Here is a 27,802-nt window from a genome sequence, read left to right on the forward strand (position 1 = left end):
TCTCTCAAAACCCTTTCAGGTGATGTCATTTTCTCAATTTTAACAGAAATTTTTCAGTCCACAATACGAACTTACACAAAATGTGAAATAGTTCTTCAATATTATGAAAAAGATTGATCACTACTTGCCCTGTAGAGGAGACATGGAGTCGTCGACAGGCACAACAGAAAGACTGCTAAACATTTAAGCTGTGGGCCAAAAGACCTCCTTCTGAAGTAGAACACACACACACACACACACACACACACACACACACATGACCCATGAAATAGTTCTTCCTTGGTTATAGAACAGTTGATTATTAAGTTATACCTAATATGACAGTATGTTACAACTAATGTATTGTGGAACATACTTTGATGAGAATGAGATTGCTAGCATTGGAATTTGTCATGGCATAATAAAATCAGTAACTTTGTGTAGTATCACAATGTTCTTGATCGGTAATTAAGTTGGCATAAGTTGATCCCTGACAGTCACAGTGGGCTGGGTGCGGCAGCTTCACGAGCCTATCTCAACAAATAATTTAACCTTGTTGCTGTTGTTGTTGTGGTCTTCAGTCTAGAGACTGGTTTGACGCAGCTCTCCATGCTACTCTATCCTGTGCAAGGTTCGTCATCTCCCAGTACCTACTGCAACCTACATCCTTCTGAATCAGTTTAGTGTATTCATCTCTTGGTTTCCCTCTATGATTTTTACCCTCCCTGCTGCCCTCCAACACTAAATTGGTGATCCCCTGATGCCTCAGAATATGTCCTACCAACTGATCCTTTCTTCTAGTCAAGTTGTGCCACAAATTTCTCTTCTCTCCAATTCTCTTTAATACCTCCTCATTAGTTATGTGATCTACCCATCTAATCTTCGAAAAATTTTGCAAATGTCTCCATGGCAATAGCTCAGTGTTGTCACAGCTCTGCAAACAGCTACAGTTTTCACCTGCAGCTGTTTTCACTTCACAGTTGAAAGCTGGCAACCAGCGATCTTCTTAAGCCACCTCAACTACAGCTGTTGCCACAATCACAAGTAATGTTTAATTTGGCTATGCTTTGTTTTAATGGCCTATTTCTGAATATCTTTAATTTTTTCTTCTGCAAGGATTCGAGATATTCATTTACAACAAGGATGAAGTATATAACAGTCCTCCTCTGAGTGGGAACTTCACTCCACCTTGTCTATAATTTAATATAAGCCACAGGACCTGCTTATCTTTACCACAGAATGCCAGCCTATCTGAATGAAGAGTCTAAGGAGAACCTCCATGGCCTTTCAAGCAAATGTGGTACCAGGAAATATGCCACAATTAATGGAGGCCATCATGATGCAAAACCATACCAGGATAGTACTAACCTACACAAATGGCTATCAACAAGTTGTGGTTATCAGACATAAAGAACAGATCTTTGAATGATCAATAAATCAGTGACTATTACAAGCGATGGAAATTCACTCATCAATTCTAGAGCACATTCAGCAAGTACCCACACCCCTCAATAATTTGACTCAACTACAGGCAGCTATTCATGTGACTCTCCAGTGCAAAAAACACCTCATAGCCACATACTTTCAAAATGGAAAAGGGTGTCACATGACATGGAGATCTAATAACCTAAATAAAATTAATCTCTATGGCCACTTCCCATCTGCTATGGTACTCTCTCGTAGAAGGTTCTTTCTGTTATATGTTGGGTACACTCTCAGGTAAATTTACATACAAAAGCTTAGTGTATGTCAAAGAATACAAAACAGAAATAAAAGCAAAATAGAGGGTTAGTTGGTTGGTTGGTTGGATGGTTGGATGGTTAAAGGGACCAAGCTACTAGGTCATCAGTCCTTTGTTCTTGAACAGACAGGTTTATACGACTGCACATCAGAGATAGCCTACCACACAAAACCCAGGGGAAGTAAACTCCAAGGTCTACCGATGTCAGCAAAGATGAGATAAGGGACAAAAATAAGAAAGGGAGAAAGAGTAAGAAAGGCAAGCAACGTGTCCAACCTATGGGCCAGCTCGAAGCCCTGGAAAGCACTGTGCAATGATGGGACATACATTCCCCAGCCCCCACCACTTACCAGAAGTACTCTACTCTGCGATTGCCTTGGAAAGACGAGCAACACGGACAGGGCATGAGAAGCACAGAGGGACAAAAGATAAACAAGTCTAACAGACCAACTTGAAGGGGTGGAAGAAGAGTAGGATCACCAGGATACAGGAGCCACAACAATAGTGTGATGGGTCCTTGCTTCAGATCAGATGACCATGAGTTGGTCAAGTACGGCCAATGTGGAGACAGCAAAGGACGGTAGAGTCCTGGTGAGATGCCTGCATGGAGGACCTCCAAGGATTTGTAGCCTCCTTTACCACTCACAGTTTATTTGGTGAAATCAGAGTGAGACATTCCTTTTTCCAGGCACCTAAAACCTGACAGCATAATACCAATCGGAGGCCTGTTTCCGGAATACCAACCTCAAGTGTTGGTTTATTGGTAACCAGTTTGGCCACCAGGCTATCAGCAAGTTCATTCCCTGGGATCCCCACATGGCCCAGGGTCCAGACACAGGTCACTGAGCGGTCACACTATTCAAGGGCATAGAGGGAATCCTGGATAGCAATGACCAAGGGATGGTGAGAGTAGCACTTGTCAGGCACTTGCAAACTGTTCAAGGAGCCACTGCAGATGAGAAAGGACCCACCACTGCAGGAATGGATATACTCAAGAGCATGAGAAATGGCTAACAAATCTGCACTGAAAACACTACAGCCATCCGGCAAGGAGAGCAGACAGTATGTCCTACATTATAAGCAAAGCCTTTATGACCAGCAACCCTTGAGCCATCAGTGTAGGCTGCTTCTGAGCCCTGGGATGCAACAAGGATGGAGTAAAATTGGTGTTGGAGGGCCTTGAGATGAACAGCTGTGGCCAACGGACACACCATCAACGTGTGCGGCAGTGGGTCCAGAGGAGAGGTGGAACAGGAAACAACTGAAGCTCAGAGAGTATAGACCGCATGCAGATTGCGATCGCAATCTCTGATCGGGGCCATCATTGCAGTAGATAGATTACTGTGTATGGAATGAGGAGATGGCAATTTGGATGCTTAGTGGAGCTGTGAACAAGAGTAGCATAATTGGCAAGCTGTTTTTGGTGTCTGCAGGGACCCCAGCCTCCATGAGTAAGCTGTTCACAGAGCTAGTTCGATAGGCTCCCATCACAAGTTGAATCGTGAAGTGGTGTGTATCAGATGCTGAGGGTGATGCCAAACCGTATCCCAGACTCCCATAATCAAGGCAAGAATGTATCAGGGCTTTGTAAAGCTGCACAAGAGTAGTGTGATCTGCACCCCAGTTGGTGTTACTGAGGCAACAAAGTGTATTAAGGTGCTGCCAGCACTTTTGCTTAAGCTGGCGAAGATGGGCAATCCATTTCAAGAGAGAATCGAAGAGCAGTCCAAAAAAAATGATAAGTCTCCATCACACTGAGTAGTTGTTCGTCGAGGTAAAATTCTGGTTGTGGGTGAACGGTATGATGTTGGCAGTTTTGGGTTAACGATATGCCATGGGTGACGGCCCACGCCTGCATATTTTGTACGGCACCTTGCAGTCGATGCTCAGTGAAATCCACACCAGAGAAGCAATACTACAGGCACAAGTCATCAGCATACGAGGAGGGTGAGGCTGAGGACCCCACAGCTGCCGCTAAACCATTGATGGCTACTAGAAACAGAGGGGCACTTAGCATAGAGCCCTGTGGGAGCCCATTCTCTTGGATATGGTGGGTACTGTGCGAAGCACCAGCTCAAACCCGGAACATATGGTGCCACAGGAAGTTCTGGATGAAAGTTGGGAGCAGATCACAGATATCTTACTCATGTAAGGTAGTAAGGATGTGGTGTGCCCAAGTGGTCAGAAGCCCTCTGCAGGTCGAAGAAGAGGGCTATGAGGCATTGACGTCAGGCAAAAGCTGTTCAGATCACAGACTCCAGGCAAACAAGATTATCAGTAGCGGAATGGCCTTGGCGGAATGGAGCGAGAAGACTGCGAGACTCAATGTGCCACCATAACCGCCAGCTGACCATGCATTCAAACAACTTACAGAGAACATTGGTGAGACTTATTGGGCAATAACTGTCCATCTATAGAGGGTGCTTACCTGGTTTCAGTACTGGGACAATAATGCTTTCTTGACATTGCAATGGGAACTTCCCCTCACTCCAGATGCGGTTAAAGATGGCAAAGATATTATGCTGACAATCCACTGGTAGGTGTTTGATCATTTGATTGTGGATGTAGTCTGGCCCTGGGCTGTAATCAGGGCAGTGGGCTAGGACACCGACAAATTCCCACTCAATGAATGGAGCACTATATGGCTCCAGGTTGTGTATAGTAGAAGATAATTGCTTTCATTCCACCTGCATTTTTAGGACACAAATGGCAGGTTGATAATTTTGTCACTGAGGCTTGAGCATAGCAGAGCAAAATTTCATTGACAGTGCCTGGCTAAGTGTAGACAGTGCCAGTGTCATTCAAGGTAATACCAGGTACACCTACAGGTGTCTGGTATCCCTAGAAACATCTGATCTTCGCCCAAACCTGAGAAGGAGAGGTAAGTGATCTGATGGTTGAAATGTACTGTTCCCAGCATTCTCACTTCTGTCTTTATATTAGGTGGCAGACAAAGGCACGGAGCTGCTTACAAGCGATGAGGTGCTCCATTGATGGGTGTTACTTATGGTATTGGAGAGCCCACCTAAGATCTCGAATGGCCTCTGCTATTTCCAAGGACCAGTAAGGTACTGCCTGCCATCGACATGGGTCCGAGGAATAGGGGACTGCCAAATCAGCTGCCGAAAGAATAGCTGTAGTTGTATTCTGGACTGCCTCATCGATATCTCCATGCAGTGGGGAGTCAAGGTTGACAGCAGAAGTGAAAGCATCCCAGTCAGCACTGTTGAGAGCCCACCTAGGCATGTGTTTAGGGGAGTGACACTGGTGGAGGGACAGGAAGATCGGGAAGTGGTCACTACCACAAAGGTCATTGTGGATCCTCCAGTGGATGGATGGGAGATGACACAGGCTGCAAATGGAAAGGTCGATGGCCAAAGTTCTGTGTGTGTGTGTGTGTGTGTGTGTGTGTGTGTGTGTGTGGGAGGGGGGGCAGTATTTAAAATGCAAAGGATAAGTTGTGCCAGTAAATTTTTGAGGTCTTTACCATGGCCATGACCATGGTTCTACCCCACAAAGGATTATGTGCACTGAAATCACCCAAGATTAGGAAAGGTATGGGGAGGGGAGGGGGGGGGGACTGAGAAACCAAAGCAAACAGTATGTTCTGAGACACTTCACCATTGGAAGGGAGGTAAACAATGCAAATGTTTACATCGCGAAATTTCCGTACGCAAGCAGCCACAACCTGCAACGATATATTAAGAGGCACGAGTTCGCTATATAGAGTGTACAGACCATATGTGCAAACTCCACTTGGCACCCTGACATAGGCAGCACTATTCTTGTAATATCCCCAGTATCCATGAAAGGCTGGGGTACACGTTGCTGGAAACCAAGTCTCCTGAAGGGCAAAGCAGAAGGCAGGTGAAGTGCTTAAAAGATGTTGTAGCTCAGCCACCTGGTGGAAAAACTGCTACAATTCCACTGAAGAATAATGTTGTTAATGTACAGTGAGGCCATGAAGTGACCAAGAGGGCATGTTATGCCTTAGGGTCAACTGCCACCCCTGGTTGAGGGCTTATGCCATCAATATATAGAGGTTTTGGGTGCAAACTGGGGCCTCAGGGGCCGCCGGAATCTCTGCCTCAGCCACAGTAGTGGAAAAGCAGATCTGGTAGCATGGGGGCCACTGGAATGTCCTTCTTGGAGGTCTTTTCTCTTGTCTTTCCTCTCCTTAGAGAATTTTGATAACTGCAAGGGCTTCCTGAACCAGTTTCAGGTAAATATGATGATTGCAGAGCCTTGCACCAGCAGCCACTAGCTGGTGTCCGGTTGTAGGCTTTCCTTGAAAGAAAGTGTCCTGAGGGACCCCTTCCTGGTGAGAGAAGCTAGAGGAAGGGGACTTGTCTCCGGCTGGTATGTAGGGACCAATGTCCCCAAAGTAGGTGTGGGGGAAGCAGCAAGAGGGGAGCCGTAACAATGGGGGGATGGGGGGTTGGAGGGGGCAGGCATGACTGAGCAGCCATTAGGGCCCACTATAGGAGGTGTAACAAGCGAGAGTGCTATCACCAAAAGGGGCGACCTTGCTGTAGCAGTAGCATATGACACTGTTTGACATGTTGGGTACAACAGCTTGCATTTCTTCTTGGCCTCTTAGTAATTGAGTTTGTCCAGAGAGTTGTATTCTCATATTTCTTTTCTCTCTGGAAAACAGTACAATCTGGTGAGCAGGGAGAATGGCGCTTTTCACAGTTGACACAGATGGGGGGGGGGGGGGGGGGGGGGAGGTGCACGGCGAACATTCACATGCAGTCCTTGTCTACAATCTCTACAGCTAGCACTTGCGTTGCAGCATGAAAACAAGTGCTCAAACATAGTTTCATATTGCACTGGTATACCATTACCTTGACCTTTTCAGACAGTCAATCACCCTCAAAGGCCAAGATGAAGGCACCAGTAGCAATCCCATTGTCCTTTGACCCCCTATGTACACGATGGACAAAGTGTACACCCCATCACTTCAAGTTGGCAAGTAGCTCACAATCAGATTGTAAGAGCAGGTTTCTGTGGAAAAAGATGCCCTGGACTAAATTTAGACTGTTATGGGGAGTGACAGTCACCGGTATGTTACCCAGCTCATTACAAGCGAGCAGTGCCCGTGACTGGGCAGTGCATGACATTTTGATCAAAATTGATCCACTTTTCATTTTAGAGATGGCTGCCACTTCCACAAACTTGTTTTCTACATTCTCCACAAAGAACAAGAACTTTATGGCCAAGAAGAAATCACCATAAGTCCTTGTACAAACCAAGTATTGCAAGAAGTACTGTTCTGCTTGCCATTTAGCCCTGCATTCCCCCCAAGGCGTAACAAGTGAAGGGAACTCTTTAGGCTCATCTCTCTGCATTGAAAGAGGACTGTTCTTACATAGAGACTACTGGGGTCATTTGGCCACCACTGGGAGGTAACTTAATCGAATTCATTTGTGGCTGATCGGCCCTGGTGCCACCCACTCTGGAAGGGGGCTCTCCCCATGGGCACCATCCAGCCTCAGCAATAGCTACCTGGCCAGTAATCTCTCACTTGGAGTCCACGTGCCCCAGTCATGACAGGCATTCATTTCTTGGCATACATGGGAAGTTTTCACCTCAGGCAGCAAATCAGTGGGACAGCTGTTAACATAGTGTCTAATGTACACTACTGTAAAATGAAAAAGGAACACCTCAATGTAAGTGACTAAGGCATACCATACTCGCACGGGACCCTACAAGAGGACAGCTAATGCAATGACCAAATGTGTAGCGCTGTGGACAAACAGGGAACTGCATTATCGGCTGTGGAATGTTGCAAAAAGCTTCACAATAGCTGTTCACTTCCAGAGCCACTAGCACCAATTTGCTGTCATACAGGGCTCCATCTGTATCTGCAGCACTGTCAACATGCTGCGTCAATGTGGACATGAACCGGTTGTGCGTCTGACGGAGTTTGAGCTAGGGTGTACAAGGAACTTGTGGAAGGCCGAGTGGTCGTACTGCAGAACTGTGCTATCTGTGGGGCAAGAGATCTCCAGTGTGTCGATGTTGCCAGTGGTCAGCAGAAGGTACATGTGCTCGTCAATCCAAGTTGTACAGCAGCGATGCACAGATGCATGCCAAGACAGTCACATCTTATGAAGTGCCAGTCAGACTTCACCTCGACTTCACAACAAATTAGGGACACTGTTGCTTTGAGGGTATTAGGAAGGACCATTCACTAAGGTCTCTGTGAAGCATGACTGCAATTCTGTGTGCTGTTAGAAACTCTTCTGCTCGCAACCCGACATTGTGCAGCCCACCTGCGCCAATGACATGGCAGGCACTTATGTAAGGATGAATGGAGACTTGTCATTGTCAGAAATGAGAGTCACTTCTGCCTCAGTGGCAACGATGGTCATACGTGAGTGTGGCATCGTCCAGGTGAGGGCCAGTGTCTGGAGTGTATACAACAGAGGTTCACAGGGACAACAACTGGCATCACAGTCTGGGGAGCCACATCTTACAATAGCCATCCTCTCATGATTATGGAGGGAACATTGAGCAGTGCACAGTACATTCAAACAATATTCAACCCATCATGCTACCATTCAAGCACCCACAAGTTAATGTGCTGTTTCAACAAATAATGCACATATACACACATCTTGGTATCCTGTACCACTCAACCTGCTCTCAGAGTGTACATCAACTACCCAGGTCAGGACAATCCCTAGATCTGCCCCCACTGAGCAAGTTTGGGACTGGACTGAACATTATCTTGCATAGTCTGCTAGTATAGCAAGACATCTGGACCAATTGAGGCACCAGGTGTAAATATACTCAGATGCGTACGGCTCTGTTGGTGGGATGGTTTGCTGTATATGTCCTCAACAGTGTGTCAACAAAATCTCCCTCTGCTAGGCCAACGAGTTCTTGTTCTCTTTTCATTTTCCAGTAGAGTATAAACCAAGTACTTTCATGAATCCTATAATTATGACGCAGCTACTATACAAACTGATCTCAATACAAATGATCGTAATTAAATACATAACCTTTAATTAATTTTTTTTTTCCCTGGAGATGGTTTGCTGTTTGATGAAAGTGATAATTTTAATAAAGTGACAGACAGCTATTTTGCCAAATCATAATTTTTCAAAAATTATTACTTTTTTACACTTCCTTGTCAAAGGGAATTTATTTTAAGCTGGTGATGGTATATAGGGAATCTACTCTTTCATTGTCAACGGTTAAGAAACGAGCAACTAAACTATAAAATGGCTGTACTTCTTCCTGAAGTTGATCCACATGAAAGGCATCTCAAAACTGCAATTATAGATGAAAACTGAGAAACTGGGCAATATGGTACTGGAGAACTTGTGATTAAAGGCCCTTGAAGCAGGTGTCATCAGGATATAAAAAAGAAGAGTGTGGTACATTTTACATAAAGAATAAATGTTGTGAATACTTTGTGCAAGATGGGTGCTGTATTGAATGCTGACCAAAATCAAAACTCTGTTGTGCCTGGGGATGATTCTCCCTCAGTCAACTCAGAGTAGAAAGTTGCTACTCACCATGTAGTGGAGATGCTGAGTCACAGATAGGCACAACAAAAAGATTCACACAATTAAAGCATTTGGCCATTAATGCCTTTGTCAACAACACACACACACACACACACACACACACACACACACACACACACACACACGCAAACGGAACTTGCACATGCAGTGTGGTTTCAGTTGCCCGAGTCTGCAGTCGTTTGTGTGTGTGTGTGTGTGTGTGTGTGTGTGTGTGTGTGTGTGTGTGTGCGCGCGTGTGTGTTGCTGACAAAGGCCTTAATGGCCGAAAGCTTTAACTGTGTGAATCTTTTTGTGGTGCCTATCTACGACGCAGCATCTTCGCTATGTGGTGAGTAGCAACTTTCCTTCTCTAATATTGTAATATTCAGCTTAATTGATACCCAGACCTCTGCAAACTGCATCAATTTTGATACAATGTGTTGCACAAAAATATCAGGAAAACTGACTTCACCAGATAAAATGATTACCAGTATTCCACGTCAAGTGTTTGAAGATTTCTCTTTTATTGTGGGAAAATGAATTTAGTGATTCAACCAGCATGAGTTGAAGGGAGGAATACTTTGGGCAGAGGTGAAGAAACTATGGGAATACGCTGGTTTGTACCTACAAATTAGCCTCACAATTTTTGTGCTACAGATCCATGTAAACCTACGTTCGCAGCATGACATTCTTGTTTTAACCATGAGATGATGATGACCTTTATTCAGGGGACTGGTCCATGAATACCAGGGGAAACCTTGAAAAAATTGTCAGCTTTCGAAACAGTGTTAACTCAGAGAATAAGATCTGTAAGCCCATATACCGTATTTACTCGAATCTAAGCCGCACTCGAATGTAAGCCGCACCTGAAAAATGAGACTCGAAATAAAGGAAAAAAATATTTCCCGAATCTAAGCCGCACCTGAAATTTGAGACTCGAAATTCAAGGGGAGAGAAAAGTTTTAGGCCGCACCTCCAAATCGAAACAAAGTTGGTCCATTGTAATATGAGACACAATTTAGGTCGAATGAAAGACGATACAGCTATAGTAGTTTGGTTCGAGTCGTAAGCTTAGCAGTTAAGCTTTACCAGGTAGCCATTGCTATGCGTCAGGCACTCCGTCCGTATTTATACGGGTACCCTTCCTTTTTCACGTGCTTCGTCTGGTTTGAATCAATTTCTTATTTTGCTTTGATCTGATAAGTGCCGTTTTCTTTGTTATAGGTGTTTACGTCACTCTAAGCTGAAAATGCATTACTGTACTGTGTCATGCATTGTTTGTCGCATTCTGATAGTGCGTGTTTACAGCCTGTCGCCGCTCGCGGCATGACTTGCTTTTGTGCGCGCTACCACCGCTTTAAAAAAAAAAAAAAAAAAAAAAAAAGAGAAATCGTCTCATTAGCGAAACAATGGCAAGAGACTACAGTTTGTTGTTACTTACACTGCTGCTTTCTTTGATAATGATCAACAATAACCAAATAATAGACTGCGTATGATAGAACATGTTCTGAATGAGAGTTAGGCGCAAATTTTTCTCCGTTTGAAAATCTTTGCGGCCGCTTCTTTAGTACATCAAATTCTGCACAGAAATTAGTCACCTTACATTTAAAATCTAGTCAGTTGCCATGTTTCATTTCTGACTATATCACTATTAGGCATAAGAATAATACGATTATAAACATGACACGATACGTATATTCTTCCTTGTTTGCTGTTGTTTCACTCTAGTTTCGTAGTTTATTAGGCAGACAGGATTTAAATGAGATAGCAGCAAACATGAAAGAATACATGGCAAAATGTTTATTTTCGTATTATTCTTATGGTGAAGAGAATACTGCATGTGATCCACATTTCATCAGGTTCCTATTAGCAACCATCTCTTCTCACAGGTAGGAAAAAACTCGGAACATAGAGTTGGCCATATTGACAAACATCCCTAACAGTCTTGCCAGTCGGATTTTCGTAGTACATTGAAATTCTGCTACATTCGAAGATGAACAATACGGAATTTGTATTTACTTCATTGGACAATGTGTGAAAATGCAGTGGTCGAAACTCGGGGCGGAGAAAAAAAAAGGTTTTGGCGCCAGTATTTATCTTTGTGCCCACAAAGCATGCTTGTGTAGCGCTACATATATTCAACGGCAGAAGTTAGTTGTGGCGGCATCTATCAACATTTTTCAGAACTTCCGCTTGCTTTGCACTCGATTCTAAGCCGCAGGCGGTTTTTTGGATTACAAAAACCAGAAAAAAAGTGCGGCTTAGATTCGAGTAAATACGGTAATGCTTGCCATCTTTTGGGAACATTTTTATGTATTAACCAAAGCTTTAGCTCTCACACTTTTTTAATTGTATTTTTTTGTTGCAAGTGAAATAAACTCAGCTAATTATTTGTGAACATCATAGATACACATTACTCAAAAAACAAACAAAGTAGAAGCTTTATTGTTTTCCTGTAAATTCTTTACCCTATTATCTTTAAAGCATACTATTGAAAAGATGGTGCTGCCATAAACTGTGGTACAACAAAATTTTGAGTATGATTATAACAAATTTTTCAAATGAATTCAGGATTTATCTGCAAAAAAGCATTTCATTTTCAAAGCTGTCACAAGAGTAGTGTACTTTATAGCGAAGCATGTTTTAAGACAGTATACAAACTCTAAGCGCTCTATCTTTAATAGTTTTTAGCCAAAGTGTACCAGAACATGAAACAATTTAATTTTTGTGAAATTCAACTTAAAGTTAAAACTTGCTTTTTCTACTAAACCTGCGTGGCACTAATGCATCCCTGATCCATATTCATCTTGTTTCCTGTGTTGTTCTTCCTCCCTTCTCTTTTTCACACTTCCTCTTCTTATTCTTGCTTCTTTGGTGGCTTCCATCACTGAATTTTCTGCTTCAAAGGGTCTCCTTCAGTCAATGGCTATTAGAGCTCTATGCATATTTAGTCAATCAGGCACTCCCATCAGTTCAATGACATTAAGCCTTGACACTGTGTTGCCATTGAAACATAGAAAAGCATCTAGTACACCTATTTTCAAAGTATTTCATCCTACTAGAACAGTTTTTGGTATCTGTTCCCATATACAATTGTTGAAACTTTCATTTGGATTTTTGAGACATACCATGCAAACATTTCTCTAATAATCTTGCGTCACAAAGATCCCTATACATAAGTTTTATAACTTCCATTATAGCAAATGGCAAAGAATGTCTATGGTTGTAGGTCCCGCCTTGAGTAACAGCCCTATGGTAGCCACACCATGAATCACTACCAGGTAGGCAGAGTGCATGACAGGGTTGTCATCTATGGAGGATTTATGAAAGAAGAGAGCCTTTTTCATTCACTCAAGGTCATATTTATTTTGTCTTATGGCTTGTCCATAATAATACTGCAACCAGTCTATTCCTTTGTCTGTAAGCCGACCACATCAACTAAAGCACTTACCATAAACTAATTTCTTTCCCTTCAAATTCCTCTTCAAGTTCTTAAACTTTTCTCAACATGTCCAGCACATTCAATTTTTAGAATTTTTGTGTGCGCAGGTTTGGTTTCACGAACTTTTTGGTACCCTGTTGAGTCTCCATCTCCTAGGTAAGATGTATATATCACACCATATTTCTCCACTGACCTGTGAAGTACCTTCACAACACCTTCAGATTCCATCCCTCCACTATAATCCAAAATTAATGATTTTCAGTTCCACTAATACAGCCATGACAGTACTTGGTAATACATTCCCCATCAATGACTTTACCACTGTCCAAGGAGATAGCTGCCACTACACCATTTAGGGAACTATAGCCTCTTCATTGCCAGGATGCATCCAGGGCTGCAGACCATACATGTATTGCTGTCATCCATGTCTACACTTTCCTGAACATCATTTTTCATACTATCATTTGCTACTTCTTCAAAAGTCTGTAGAATAATTTTATTGTACTTATCACCTTGTAGGGGGAGGCAAGTCCATAAGAGCACAGAAAATTTGTGCACTTCTTTACTCTTTGCCTATACACCTGATAGCATAAGCAAGTTTAATATTTGTGTTGCGCACTTTCTGCTTAGTTACACCACAAATATAACCATATTCATTTAAACCATAAAAATTACAAACTATTCTTAATTTTGATGCACAACCTCTTCTAGCATGTCTCTCTTCAACTACCTTCACACCACTACTGCCACATTCCTTACATGGCAAAGTTTTATTTATTAGTTCAGATAGAGCACAGCGTTCAACAATAACACAACGTGAATCAATAGTTGGCATCTCTATATCATCAGCATTAATACTGTCAAGCCCATTGTCGAAATATTTCAGTTTTAGCTACGAAGCACTTGGAGTAGTCAAAGCTAAGTTAAGTGTTGTATCACGTTGTGTTTCCGTATTAGCAGAGTTAATCCGTTTGGTGAACCAATTTCGATAAAATTAACATTGTTTATGACCGAACTTCTAAATTATTCCCATTGCTTTCAAGTGGAATAAGAAACTCTCACACACGTAATAAGAAAATCATGTACACAATTACTTGACTGTAAACAAAATATTTGTGCCAAAACGACGGCAAACAATGACTAAACTCCCTGTATAAACAAAAGATAAGCAAGTGTAAAGCTTTCACAGGTTAGCCAACTTAGGGACTAAAAAGTCATAAAAATGAAACAAATGAGAGCAAAACACAACTGACTGTGTGTCATGGGGACGTCGTGGTGTGTGCAGCCACTTTTAAATTTCTCTAATTTTGGTACTTTCTGTGGTCCATTTTTTGGGAAGTAAACTTTTTCTTGTTCATAAAACTACAGAGAATTTTTAAGACAAAAAATAAAAAAAATCTGTTTTTTGACAGTTACTCACTTACAAGTCCCCTTAATGGTGACACAGTGAGTGGCTTACATGTACATGGAATGGCTTGTCTAGCTATGTGTAATGTATTCAGAAGTGATACAAATCCCTTCAGAATTTTGTGGAAAAGCATCATTCCATGCCAACAGGGCATGTGGACCTTGTCAAGTAGTTGCTGTTAAGCAGAAGGTAGAAGGTCTTAGATTAAAGGGGTCTGTTTTCATTATACGGTGAAGTCTTGATGGATTGGTGGCATAATGCCTCAAAAGAGAACTTTGAAGTTATGACAATGATTTCTTTTTAGAAACTTTCAACAGAGTACTGTTGAAGAGCTATTTTTTCTTTAACTAATAGGTATACTTTCATTTTCAACATAACACAGAAAATAAATAAATAAAATTTGAAATAAGACAAAATAGGAAACTGTGGTACTTCAAAAATAAGCCTTATGTGCCTGTAACATTCAAAAACACAACAGCCATGAATTTGGTATGTTCTGCACAATTGAGAAGATTTGTGTTCTTCCTGCCAGCACCAATACCTAACAACAAAATATGGCATCAGGAAAAAAGCAACGAGGATACATGAGGCAGAGAAATACAGCAAAGAAAACATTCCACTTCAAATGAAATCTATTATTAAATAGGTTTCAACTTGAGAAATAAAATTCTGAAAAACACATGTTTGGAGTACACTGCATTGAACTGAATTACATACTTCTGTGACATAGATTAAGAAGGAAATCAAATCATTTGGGATGTGATGCTACAGAATGATATTGAAAATTTAGTGGACTGATAAAAGAAATGAAAATGTCTTCAGCAAAACTGCCAAAGAAAGGAATATGGGGAAAATAAATAGAAGAAGAAGGACCAGACATGTGTAAAGGCTGCTGGGAATAATTTTCTTGGTACTAGAAGGAGCTGTAGCAAGCAAAAACTGTATCAGAAGTCAGAGATTAGAATATATACAGCAAATAATGGAGAATGTAGATGCTATTCTGAAATGAAGAGATTAGCGTAAGAAAAATTTGCCAAGACTCGTCAAACAAGACACATGTTGCTCATCCCCATTACCAGATGTGCTAATTGCTCCAGTTACACTGTATCTCCTCATCTCCTCCGCACTCCATACCATTTTTCCGAACTATTCATATTTAACTGTTTTATCCATTTTAGTTTTTCTTCTTTTTCTATGCTAAGTCATTGCACAATTTCCAGCACATGTAGTACTACTGATGGTTACAATTTGTAGTGCAAGATGGTATAAACAAGCAACATGCAACAGGGCATGCTTCACCTAGGCTAGCTTGGGTCATTGACATGCAAAGAAGGCCGACTAGTTCTCAAATAGGGTTAGGGTTATACCAGATTTCTCTAATTCTTATCCTTCATCTTTCAAATTTTTTTATGCTGAAATTCAAATACATTCATCACCACAAACCTATACTTTTGTGAGTCACTCTTATATGGCAACAGTTATTTAGTAGATTTGAATATGTACACTGCAATATGAAACAAAAGTCAATGAATTTCCAATAAAAATAAAATAATTGTCATGAGCCACAAGGAAAAGAAATAACTCACACAACTATTTCACTCTGTGTGCAGGTTAAACTAAATACAGGTCAGATTGCCCTACAATGACACAGGTATGACGATAGTGATAGATCACGATGGAAACCATCATAATAAATAGTTAGTTAACAAGGTTGAATAAGCATGACAGTCCATAACTGCTGAAGCGTAACTTTACTCAAGCAATCTTACGTACAGGCACAGTCAACAAACAAAAAAGTAAGAGCAGCCTGCTTTGTTATCTGGCAGAGTCAGGGAATATAGTGTTGTCGTCTCAGAAAACACTGTTTGACTCTCACAGAGAATGGGCTTGAATTGGCCAGCTAGCTGGTCTCATGTGATCAGTTGACTGGAGGTGGTGTTTTCTCCTTGCTGGCAGCACTCTCGCTGGATGTAAACATAATGACACTTGTTTATAGTTTCGTGTCATCCATCAATGGATTCAACAGTGTTATAATAAATTAATCTAAGTACTTTCTTTTATAATAACTTGCTTTAGAAATGCATTTCATACAGACTGCACAATGTGGAATCAAGTTTCTACACAATGTCTCATTCATATTTAAGCTTTCAGCATAGAGGAGGAGGGGGGAGGGGAGGGTAGTTTTAGGTGATGCCTTAAGTACTTTTTTATAATCTAACAGTTAGTAAATATTTCTCCATCACATAACAGAATCAGCTGGGTTCCGTTCCTTTTGATTTGATTTTATCTCACTATATTTTCAGGTGATTTTATCTCACTATATTTTCAGGAGGTGATGCCCCCAACTTTAGATATCTGAAGAATGTCATAATTACCACCCTGTGCTGCTGATAAAATCTTTATTTAAACATTCAGTTTAAGTTTACTGACCATCATCTGGTTCCTGATTATATTTCTTTGGTGTCTTTCACAATTTTTTGATGTGTCAAGTCATCCTTTTCATCTCATACTTACTCCTTTTTCTATCAACCAAAATAAGCAATTTTTGACAATATAATGTAATTGAAAAGACAAAAAAATCTAATCACGTAACGGCGGCAGATACATATGTAAAAGGGTTTTACTTACGCAAACATGTGGAGCCTTCCATCTTCAAGCTCTCAGGTTTTCAAATCTCATCCGGTGCAGTCCACAACAATTAGTCCTTTCTTCTAACCACGTTTGGTAAATCTCATCTGCCCCAGGGTTCTGAGTGTCTTTCCTGAACTCTAGCCCTTTTTCTAAACATCTCCGGTTCATTTCCCTTCACCACTTTTCCTTCCCGTTCAGCCCTTCTGCCGGAAGGAGGAGTGCACTGGCTCTGAAATCTTGCATAAGTAAAACCTTTCCTTTTTTTAATATGTGCGTTCTCCTGCTGCTGCCTGGTGAGTAGATTTTTTTATCCATCCAATTACATTACATTTAATTCTTTTTCTGCTTTCTTATGAAGTTGTCTTTGTCCCTCAGATCCATCATAACACTTCATCATTGTTATCTGCCAGCTTATTTAAATGTAATTATTTCCTGGAGGAACCATAAGAGCTAGAGTAATAAAGTGGGATGCTTTCCGAGACAAATGACATCTAAAATAAAACTCTACCACATACCACCTGCATAACTTCAAATTACTCACTGACACCTGTACGTTGTTCACACATTGTATAAGCATCAATTAAGAAGGCCCAAATGCAAATTATTTCCCCTGGTCATGTCCTGTAGAGGTCTGTTCCACACAGGTGTGTGCAGTGATGCCAACCACATTTCATTCCAACACACCACTGGTATGAAATTATGAATGTTCCGGTTTTTCTAGAACAGACCTCTTAGTCCATTTTGCTACAACTATGTTTACCTCATTACAGGTGTTTATGCCACACCTTATTACTGAAAATCTCATCTACTTTAAATATCAAGAAGTGAACTGTTTGAAGATAAGAGTGCATTTTCTAGAGTCTGAAATCTAGCCTGCTACTCACAGAATAGTAGTGTTATCTTCAGTGAACAAGGAGGGATGCAATGTACTTGACTCTGTTTCATTGGGAGATGGTTGGTGCCACAATACAATTCTCAATTAACATGGGAACTCCAAACTATCAGTCCAAGACTGAGATCCTACAACTGACTCTTTCATCATGGGCACTTTCCAGCAAACTGATAAAAAAGCTTTCACCAAATTTTGAATCAAGTTCTTCATCACCTACTCTATAGCACTAAATAAGTCAAAGTCATAAGTCATTGTTGCCTGGAACACTGAGGGGAAGAGTCAGCTGCCTAATTAAATGCATTGTCTTTTTCCAAGCACAATGGTACTTCTCCTTCATGAAGTATGTGGGTTATGTCTTCAATTGTATTAGATGAGTGTACATGCATCAGGCAAATATATGCTGAGTTTAGTGTAATGTTTGTGTTGCTGATAATATGAAAGAGAAGAAAGAGGGTGAAGTGGAATGCAAGCACATAGCCTACACACTTAATATATTTTTTATTTATAATGACATTCTGGGTACTGCTATCTTCAGATCAAAACTTACAGGTTGTAAAACAACATTCTGTGTCAGTTTGAAGGCCTGTGTTTTGAAATGATGGTGGTAGTAGCCAAAATGTTGTTATAAATTGTAAAAAAAAATTACATTAAGTGATCTAAAATACTTTATTCCCACAAATCCCCAATGATTGCAGATTCAATCAGGAAATTTATTTCCTTTATTATAAATAACTTACTCCTCTGAAATAGGAGGAAGGGGCCCACCAGCCTTAATGTCACCACCCAATGTGTGGAACACTATCAACAATGCTACATGTCCTTACTTCAGGAAAACTACAGAGAAACTTGGGACTTGACCCAAGACATTGGTGTAACACCTGTTTGTGTAGTGTGCTTGGGGGAGGGGGCATTATGAGGATGGAGAGACATGCCAAGTGTAATGGAAATTAGTTTGAAACAGTAAAATGAAAAGGACTACATTACAAAACTTTCTTTGTCTTTTATATTATTGGTAGTGCAATTGCAATGAGCTGAAGATACTCAAAAGTTTATAAATCATCATCTCACTATCAGTGGAGAAAGTTATGAGAAAAGGGGGAAAATAATCTCAATTTTTCAATACACGCTTGTTAAAAGAAAAACAACAAGTTCTACTTCATTATTTGACAAATGAGCGTGTTGGAGAATGATACATTCAATGTTACATAGTGTTGTATGCAGATAATACTGTCTATCACATACATATGTAATAGTGTGTCAAGAAATTCTGAAATGCAAGATGTTCCAAGCCAAGATGAACATCTTGACATCAATGTTCCAGATGATATTGTGAAGATTTGTCAATTTTACTACGTAGGCTGTTGTTTAATAGCGGAAAAAAGTCATTTTTGACTTATTAAAGCAATGGTTACAAACCAATGACTACCGATGACAATTTGCAGGGTGAAAAATTGTGTGCACATCAACTAATAAAGAAACAAAAGACTCAATGCTTGCACCTTTGGATCACATGCACCAATACAACAGGGATAGTAATATACTTCCATACTGCATCACCAGGGAAAATGAAACACAGGGACATTATTTTGAGTCCAAGAGCAGGCGGCATTATCAGCACTGGATATACATACATAATCCCAGGTAAAAAAATGGTAAATATAATTCTGTATGCCCAAGTTAAAAAAAAATCAAGAGCTTACTGTATCACAATTATCTTTGGCATGAGGCCATAGTCACTAAATAAATTGTACTAAGTTGAAAAACTTTGGAACTGTTACATCCTTATGTGAGTTCACAACTATTAGAATAGATACCCAGATAGTGATAAGCATGACACTTTACTGCAACACACAAGAAATGAAATGATTCACGACAATGTCCAGTGGGATGCAAAATCAGTAACTTGACAACACACAAACAATCTACCTTCTGGATCTGACATGAAGAATGAATAACTGTTTCCTTTAGTTCATGACAGATAAAAACAACACTTTTAAGTGGCGATGTCCATGATGGGTGTCAATCAGTGCTGAGAGTTTATCAGTACAATTCCAAGTCTAGTCAGATACCTATCATTGATCATAGCTCCTGGACAAAATCACAATACATGTCAGCCAATTTATACCAACCCTGAAGTACAGAGTTCAAGGGATGCCAATGCTGAAGGAGACAAACGCTCCGGTAGTGATGGCTGGCTGCTTGTGGTGGCTGCTATAAAGTTTCTTCAAGGCTGTTTCTGTGACTGGAACTGAGTCACTGGGAGGTGTAGATCCAGATTAGGCCCTGCGAAGGAACTGTTTGGCTCAGTGAAATGAACTGCTTGCCAATGGCTGAATGCTACCTTAAATACACACCTGGAAGATGGATCTCCATTCTGTGCCCAATGGACACATGATTGCCAGATGTGAAGTAGTGCCCAAGCGTGTCACTGCCCCAGCAATGACACAAGTGCCACTGTTGGCGAAGTGGGCAGTCCATTTCCAAGGCAAACAAACTGGCATGTTTTGGTTGGCCATACTGTTGACACGATGTGCGAGGACGCTGACTAGTGTTTTGATTGAGAATACTTCCTGCTCGTTAGTGTGGCAAGATCAATGGTAGGTGCCTGTGGTACTGGAATGCAGCAACCTTCTGGTATCAACTGTGTTGCTGGGTAGCTGTAGTCACGTGCAAATCTTATGGATACAGCAAATTCAAAATATTATTTCTACATGATACTGAATGTCTACACATTTGGAAAGTGGTGTGGAATATGTTTCCGGTATTTTGTTGGAAGACATTTCATATCCAGATTTTTTATCTGTGGCTGTTGAATTTTTGGCTGGTTACCGTAAAATAAAACTACATTCAAGAGTAAGGGGAAGAAGGAAAACTAATTCTGAGGTTTATATCATGTACATAAATACCACCCTTCTATATTCAGATGGTTGCCTGCAGTTACTTGAGGATAGTAACCTGTGAGGTAGACCCCAAGTAAAAGTGGTTGGGTCTGTCAGGAAAATGTGCCTTTCCTCAAAGATTTATTTAGTAACCACAGCCATTTGCTCGAGCACCCACCCATCCACCCACCCAAACAAACAAACAAAGAAAAAACACATAGCATGAAAGTGTAAAACAATTGCTCAGGGAACTTAAATGAGGATCTCTGGAAGAAATTTTATTTTGTTCTCTCAAAACCCTTTCAGGTGATGTCATTTTCTCAATTTTAACAGAAATTTTTCAGTCCACAATACGAACTTACACAAAATGTGAAATAGTTCTTCAATATTATGAAAAAGATTGATCACTACTTGCCCTGTAGAGGAGACATGGAGTCGTCGACAGGCACAACAGAAAGACTGCTAAACATTTAAGCTGTGGGCCAAAAGACCTCCTTCTGAAGTAGAACACACACACACACACACACACACACACACACACACACATGACCCATGAAATAGTTCTTCCTTGGTTATAGAACAGTTGATTATTAAGTTATACCTAATATGACAGTATGTTACAACTAATGTATTGTGGAACATACTTTGATGAGAATGAGATTGCTAGCATTGGAATTTGTCATGGCATAATAAAATCAGTAACTTTGTGTAGTATCACAATGTTCTTGATCGGTAATTAAGTTGGCATAAGTTGATCCCTGACAGTCACAGTGGGCTGGGTGCGGCAGCTTCACGAGCCTATCTCAACAAATAATTTAACCTTGTTGCTGTTGTTGTTGTGGTCTTCAGTCTAGAGACTGGTTTGACGCAGCTCTCCATGCTACTCTATCCTGTGCAAGGTTCGTCATCTCCCAGTACCTACTGCAACCTACATCCTTCTGAATCAGTTTAGTGTATTCATCTCTTGGTTTCCCTCTATGATTTTTACCCTCCCTGCTGCCCTCCAACACTAAATTGGTGATCCCCTGATGCCTCAGAATATGTCCTACCAACTGATCCTTTCTTCTAGTCAAGTTGTGCCACAAATTTCTCTTCTCTCCAATTCTCTTTAATACCTCCTCATTAGTTATGTGATCTACCCATCTAATCTTCGAAAAATTTTGCAAATGTCTCCATGGCAATAGCTCAGTGTTGTCACAGCTCTGCAAACAGCTACAGTTTTCACCTGCAGCTGTTTTCACTTCACAGTTGAAAGCTGGCAACCAGCGATCTTCTTAAGCCACCTCAACTACAGCTGTTGCCACAATCACAAGTAATGTTTAATTTGGCTATGCTTTGTTTTAATGGCCTATTTCTGAATATCTTTAATTTTTTCTTCTGCAAGGATTCGAGATATTCATTTACAACAAGGATGAAGTATATAACAGTCCTCCTCTGAGTGGGAACTTCACTCCACCTTGTCTATAATTTAATATAAGCCACAGGACCTGCTTATCTTTACCACAGAATGCCAGCCTATCTGAATGAAGAGTCTAAGGAGAACCTCCATGGCCTTTCAAGCAAATGTGGTACCAGGAAATATGCCACAATTAATGGAGGCCATCATGATGCAAAACCATACCAGGATAGTACTAACCTACACAAATGGCTATCAACAAGTTGTGGTTATCAGACATAAAGAACAGATCTTTGAATGATCAATAAATCAGTGACTATTACAAGCGATGGAAATTCACTCATCAATTCTAGAGCACATTCAGCAAGTACCCACACCCCTCAATAATTTGACTCAACTACAGGCAGCTATTCATGTGACTCTCCAGTGCAAAAAACACCTCATAGCCACATACTTTCAAAATGGAAAAGGGTGTCACATGACATGGAGATCTAATAACCTAAATAAAATTAATCTCTATGGCCACTTCCCATCTGCTATGGTACTCTCTCGTAGAAGGTTCTTTCTGTTATATGTTGGGTACACTCTCAGGTAAATTTACATACAAAAGCTTAGTGTATGTCAAAGAATACAAAACAGAAATAAAAGCAAAATAGAGGGTTAGTTGGTTGGTTGGTTGGATGGTTGGATGGTTAAAGGGACCAAGCTACTAGGTCATCAGTCCTTTGTTCTTGAACAGACAGGTTTATACGACTGCACATCAGAGATAGCCTACCACACAAAACCCAGGGGAAGTAAACTCCAAGGTCTACCGATGTCAGCAAAGATGAGATAAGGGACAAAAATAAGAAAGGGAGAAAGAGTAAGAAAGGCAAGCAACGTGTCCAACCTATGGGCCAGCTCGAAGCCCTGGAAAGCACTGTGCAATGATGGGACATACATTCCCCAGCCCCCACCACTTACCAGAAGTACTCTACTCTGCGATTGCCTTGGAAAGACGAGCAACACGGACAGGGCATGAGAAGCACAGAGGGACAAAAGATAAACAAGTCTAACAGACCAACTTGAAGGGGTGGAAGAAGAGTAGGATCACCAGGATACAGGAGCCACAACAATAGTGTGATGGGTCCTTGCTTCAGATCAGATGACCATGAGTTGGTCAAGTACGGCCAATGTGGAGACAGCAAAGGACGGTAGAGTCCTGGTGAGATGCCTGCATGGAGGACCTCCAAGGATTTGTAGCCTCCTTTACCACTCACAGTTTATTTGGTGAAATCAGAGTGAGACATTCCTTTTTCCAGGCACCTAAAACCTGACAGCATAATACCAATCGGAGGCCTGTTTCCGGAATACCAACCTCAAGTGTTGGTTTATTGGTAACCAGTTTGGCCACCAGGCTATCAGCAAGTTCATTCCCTGGGATCCCCACATGGCCCAGGGTCCAGACACAGGTCACTGAGCGGTCACACTATTCAAGGGCATAGAGGGAATCCTGGATAGCAATGACCAAGGGATGGTGAGAGTAGCACTTGTCAGGCACTTGCAAACTGTTCAAGGAGCCACTGCAGATGAGAAAGGACCCACCACTGCAGGAATGGATATACTCAAGAGCATGAGAAATGGCTAACAAATCTGCACTGAAAACACTACAGCCATCCGGCAAGGAGAGCAGACAGTATGTCCTACATTATAAGCAAAGCCTTTATGACCAGCAACCCTTGAGCCATCAGTGTAGGCTGCTTCTGAGCCCTGGGATGCAACAAGGATGGAGTAAAATTGGTGTTGGAGGGCCTTGAGATGAACAGCTGTGGCCAACGGACACACCATCAACGTGTGCGGCAGTGGGTCCAGAGGAGAGGTGGAACAGGAAACAACTGAAGCTCAGAGAGTATAGACCGCATGCAGATTGCGATCGCAATCTCTGATCGGGGCCATCATTGCAGTAGATAGATTACTGTGTATGGAATGAGGAGATGGCAATTTGGATGCTTAGTGGAGCTGTGAACAAGAGTAGCATAATTGGCAAGCTGTTTTTGGTGTCTGCAGGGACCCCAGCCTCCATGAGTAAGCTGTTCACAGAGCTAGTTCGATAGGCTCCCATCACAAGTTGAATCGTGAAGTGGTGTGTATCAGATGCTGAGGGTGATGCCAAACCGTATCCCAGACTCCCATAATCAAGGCAAGAATGTATCAGGGCTTTGTAAAGCTGCACAAGAGTAGTGTGATCTGCACCCCAGTTGGTGTTACTGAGGCAACAAAGTGTATTAAGGTGCTGCCAGCACTTTTGCTTAAGCTGGCGAAGATGGGCAATCCATTTCAAGAGAGAATCGAAGAGCAGTCCAAAAAAAATGATAAGTCTCCATCACACTGAGTAGTTGTTCGTCGAGGTAAAATTCTGGTTGTGGGTGAACGGTATGATGTTGGCAGTTTTGGGTTAACGATATGCCATGGGTGACGGCCCACGCCTGCATATTTTGTACGGCACCTTGCAGTCGATGCTCAGTGAAATCCACACCAGAGAAGCAATACTACAGGCACAAGTCATCAGCATACGAGGAGGGTGAGGCTGAGGACCCCACAGCTGCCGCTAAACCATTGATGGCTACTAGAAACAGAGGGGCACTTAGCATAGAGCCCTGTGGGACCCCATTCTCTTGGATATGGTGGGTACTGTGCGAAGCACCAGCTCAAACCCGGAACATATGGTGCCACAGGAAGTTCTGGATGAAAGTTGGGAGCAGATCACAGATATCTTACTCATGTAAGGTAGTAAGGATGTGGTGTGCCCAAGTGGTCAGAAGCCCTCTGCAGGTCGAAGAAGAGGGCTATGAGGCATTGACGTCAGGCAAAAGCTGTTCAGATCACAGACTCCAGGCAAACAAGATTATCAGTAGCGGAATGGCCTTGGCGGAATGGAGCGAGAAGACTGCGAGACTCAATGTGCCACCATAACCGCCAGCTGACCATGCATTCAAACAACTTACAGAGAACATTGGTGAGACTTATTGGGCAATAACTGTCCATCTATAGAGGGTGCTTACCTGGTTTCAGTACTGGGACAATAATGCTTTCTTGACATTGCAATGGGAACTTCCCCTCACTCCAGATGCGGTTAAAGATGGCAAAGATATTATGCTGACAATCCACTGGTAGGTGTTTGATCATTTGATTGTGGATGTAGTCTGGCCCTGGGCTGTAATCAGGGCAGTGGGCTAGGACACCGACAAATTCCCACTCAATGAATGGAGCACTATATGGCTCCAGGTTGTGTATAGTAGAAGATAATTGCTTTCATTCCACCTGCATTTTTAGGACACAAATGGCAGGTTGATAATTTTGTCACTGAGGCTTGAGCATAGCAGAGCAAAATTTCATTGACAGTGCCTGGCTAAGTGTAGACAGTGCCAGTGTCATTCAAGGTAATACCAGGTACACCTACAGGTGTCTGGTATCCCTAGAAACATCTGATCTTCGCCCAAACCTGAGAAGGAGAGGTAAGTGATCTGATGGTTGAAATGTACTGTTCCCAGCATTCTCACTTCTGTCTTTATATTAGGTGGCAGACAAAGGCACGGAGCTGCTTACAAGCGATGAGGTGCTCCATTGATGGGTGTTACTTATGGTATTGGAGAGCCCACCTAAGATCTCGAATGGCCTCTGCTATTTCCAAGGACCAGTAAGGTACTGCCTGCCATCGACATGGGTCCGAGGAATAGGGGACTGCCAAATCAGCTGCCGAAAGAATAGCTGTAGTTGTATTCTGGACTGCCTCATCGATATCTCCATGCAGTGGGGAGTCAAGGTTGACAGCAGAAGTGAAAGCATCCCAGTCAGCACTGTTGAGAGCCCACCTAGGCATGTGTTTAGGGGAGTGACACTGGTGGAGGGACAGGAAGATCGGGAAGTGGTCACTACCACAAAGGTCATTGTGGATCCTCCAGTGGATGGATGGGAGATGACACAGGCTGCAAATGGAAAGGTCGATGGCCAAAGTTCTGTGTGTGTGTGTGTGTGTGTGTGTGTGTGTGTGTGTGTGTGTGTGTGTGTGTGGGAGGGGGGGCAGTATTTAAAATGCAAAGGATAAGTTGTGCCAGTAAATTTTTGAGGTCTTTACCATGGCCATGACCATGGTTCTACCCCACAAAGGATTATGTGCACTGAAATCACCCAAGATTAGGAAAGGTATGGGGAGGGGAGGGGGGGGGGACTGAGAAACCAAAGCAAACAGTATGTTCTGAGACACTTCACCATTGGAAGGGAGGTAAACAATGCAAATGTTTACATCGCGAAATTTCCGTACGCAAGCAGCCACAACCTGCAACGATATATTAAGAGGCACGAGTTCGCTATATAGAGTGTACAGACCATATGTGCAAACTCCACTTGGCACCCTGACATAGGCAGCACTATTCTTGTAATATCCCCAGTATCCATGAAAGGCTGGGGTACACGTTGCTGGAAACCAAGTCTCCTGAAGGGCAAAGCAGAAGGCAGGTGAAGTGCTTAAAAGATGTTGTAGCTCAGCCACCTGGTGGAAAAACTACTACAATTCCACTGAAGAATAATGTTGTTAATGTACAGTGAGGCCATGAAGTGACCAAGAGGGCATGTTATGCCTTAGGGTCAACTGCCACCCCTGGTTGAGGGCTTATGCCATCAATATATAGAGGTTTTGGGTGCAAACTGGGGCCTCAGGGGCCGCCGGAATCTCTGCCTCAGCCACAGTAGTGGAAAAGCAGATCTGGTAGCATGGGGGCCACTGGAATGTCCTTCTTGGAGGTCTTTTCTCTTGTCTTTCCTCTCCTTAGAGAATTTTGATAACTGCAAGGGCTTCCTGAACCAGTTTCAGGTAAATATGATGATTGCAGAGCCTTGCACCAGCAGCCACTAGCTGGTGTCCGGTTGTAGGCTTTCCTTGAAAGAAAGTGTCCTGAGGGACCCCTTCCTGGTGAGAGAAGCTAGAGGAAGGGGACTTGTCTCCGGCTGGTATGTAGGGACCAATGTCCCCAAAGTAGGTGTGGGGGAAGCAGCAAGAGGGGAGCCGTAACAATGGGGGGATGGGGGGTTGGAGGGGGCAGGCATGACTGAGCAGCCATTAGGGCCCACTATAGGAGGTGTAACAAGCGAGAGTGCTATCACCAAAAGGGGCGACCTTGCTGTAGCAGTAGCATATGACACTGTTTGACATGTTGGGTACAACAGCTTGCATTTCTTCTTGGCCTCTTAGTAATTGAGTTTGTCCAGAGAGTTGTATTCTCATATTTCTTTTCTCTCTGGAAAACAGTACAATCTGGTGAGCAGGGAGAATGGCGCTTTTCACAGTTGACACAGATGGGGGGGGGGGGGGGGAGGTGCACGGCGAACATTCACATGCAGTCCTTGTCTACAATCTCTACAGCTAGCACTTGCGTTGCAGCATGAAAACAAGTGCTCAAACATAGTTTCATATTGCACTGGTATACCATTACCTTGACCTTTTCAGACAGTCAATCACCCTCAAAGGCCAAGATGAAGGCACCAGTAGCAATCCCATTGTCCTTTGACCCCCTATGTACACGATGGACAAAGTGTACACCCCATCACTTCAAGTTGGCAAGTAGCTCACAATCAGATTGTAAGAGCAGGTTTCTGTGGAAAAAGATGCCCTGGACTAAATTTAGACTGTTATGGGGAGTGACAGTCACCGGTATGTTACCCAGCTCATTACAAGCGAGCAGTGCCCGTGACTGGGCAGTGCATGACATTTTGATCAAAATTGATCCACTTTTCATTTTAGAGATGGCTGCCACTTCCACAAACTTGTTTTCTACATTCTCCACAAAGAACAAGAACTTTATGGCCAAGAAGAAATCACCATAAGTCCTTGTACAAACCAAGTATTGCAAGAAGTACTGTTCTGCTTGCCATTTAGCCC

At 42.2% G+C, this 27,802-nt stretch overlaps 1 protein-coding gene across 2 annotated transcripts in view; it reads right to left on the reverse strand.

Moving 5' to 3' along the window:
* LOC126095256 (uncharacterized) overlaps positions 1-27,802 on the reverse strand; it is a 131,627-nt gene that overhangs the window by 38,471 nt on the left and 65,354 nt on the right. The window lies entirely within an intron of this gene.

The sequence above is a fragment of the Schistocerca cancellata genome, chromosome 8 (assembly GCF_023864275.1).
Source record: "Schistocerca cancellata isolate TAMUIC-IGC-003103 chromosome 8, iqSchCanc2.1, whole genome shotgun sequence".
NCBI lineage: Eukaryota > Metazoa > Arthropoda > Insecta > Orthoptera > Acrididae > Schistocerca > Schistocerca cancellata.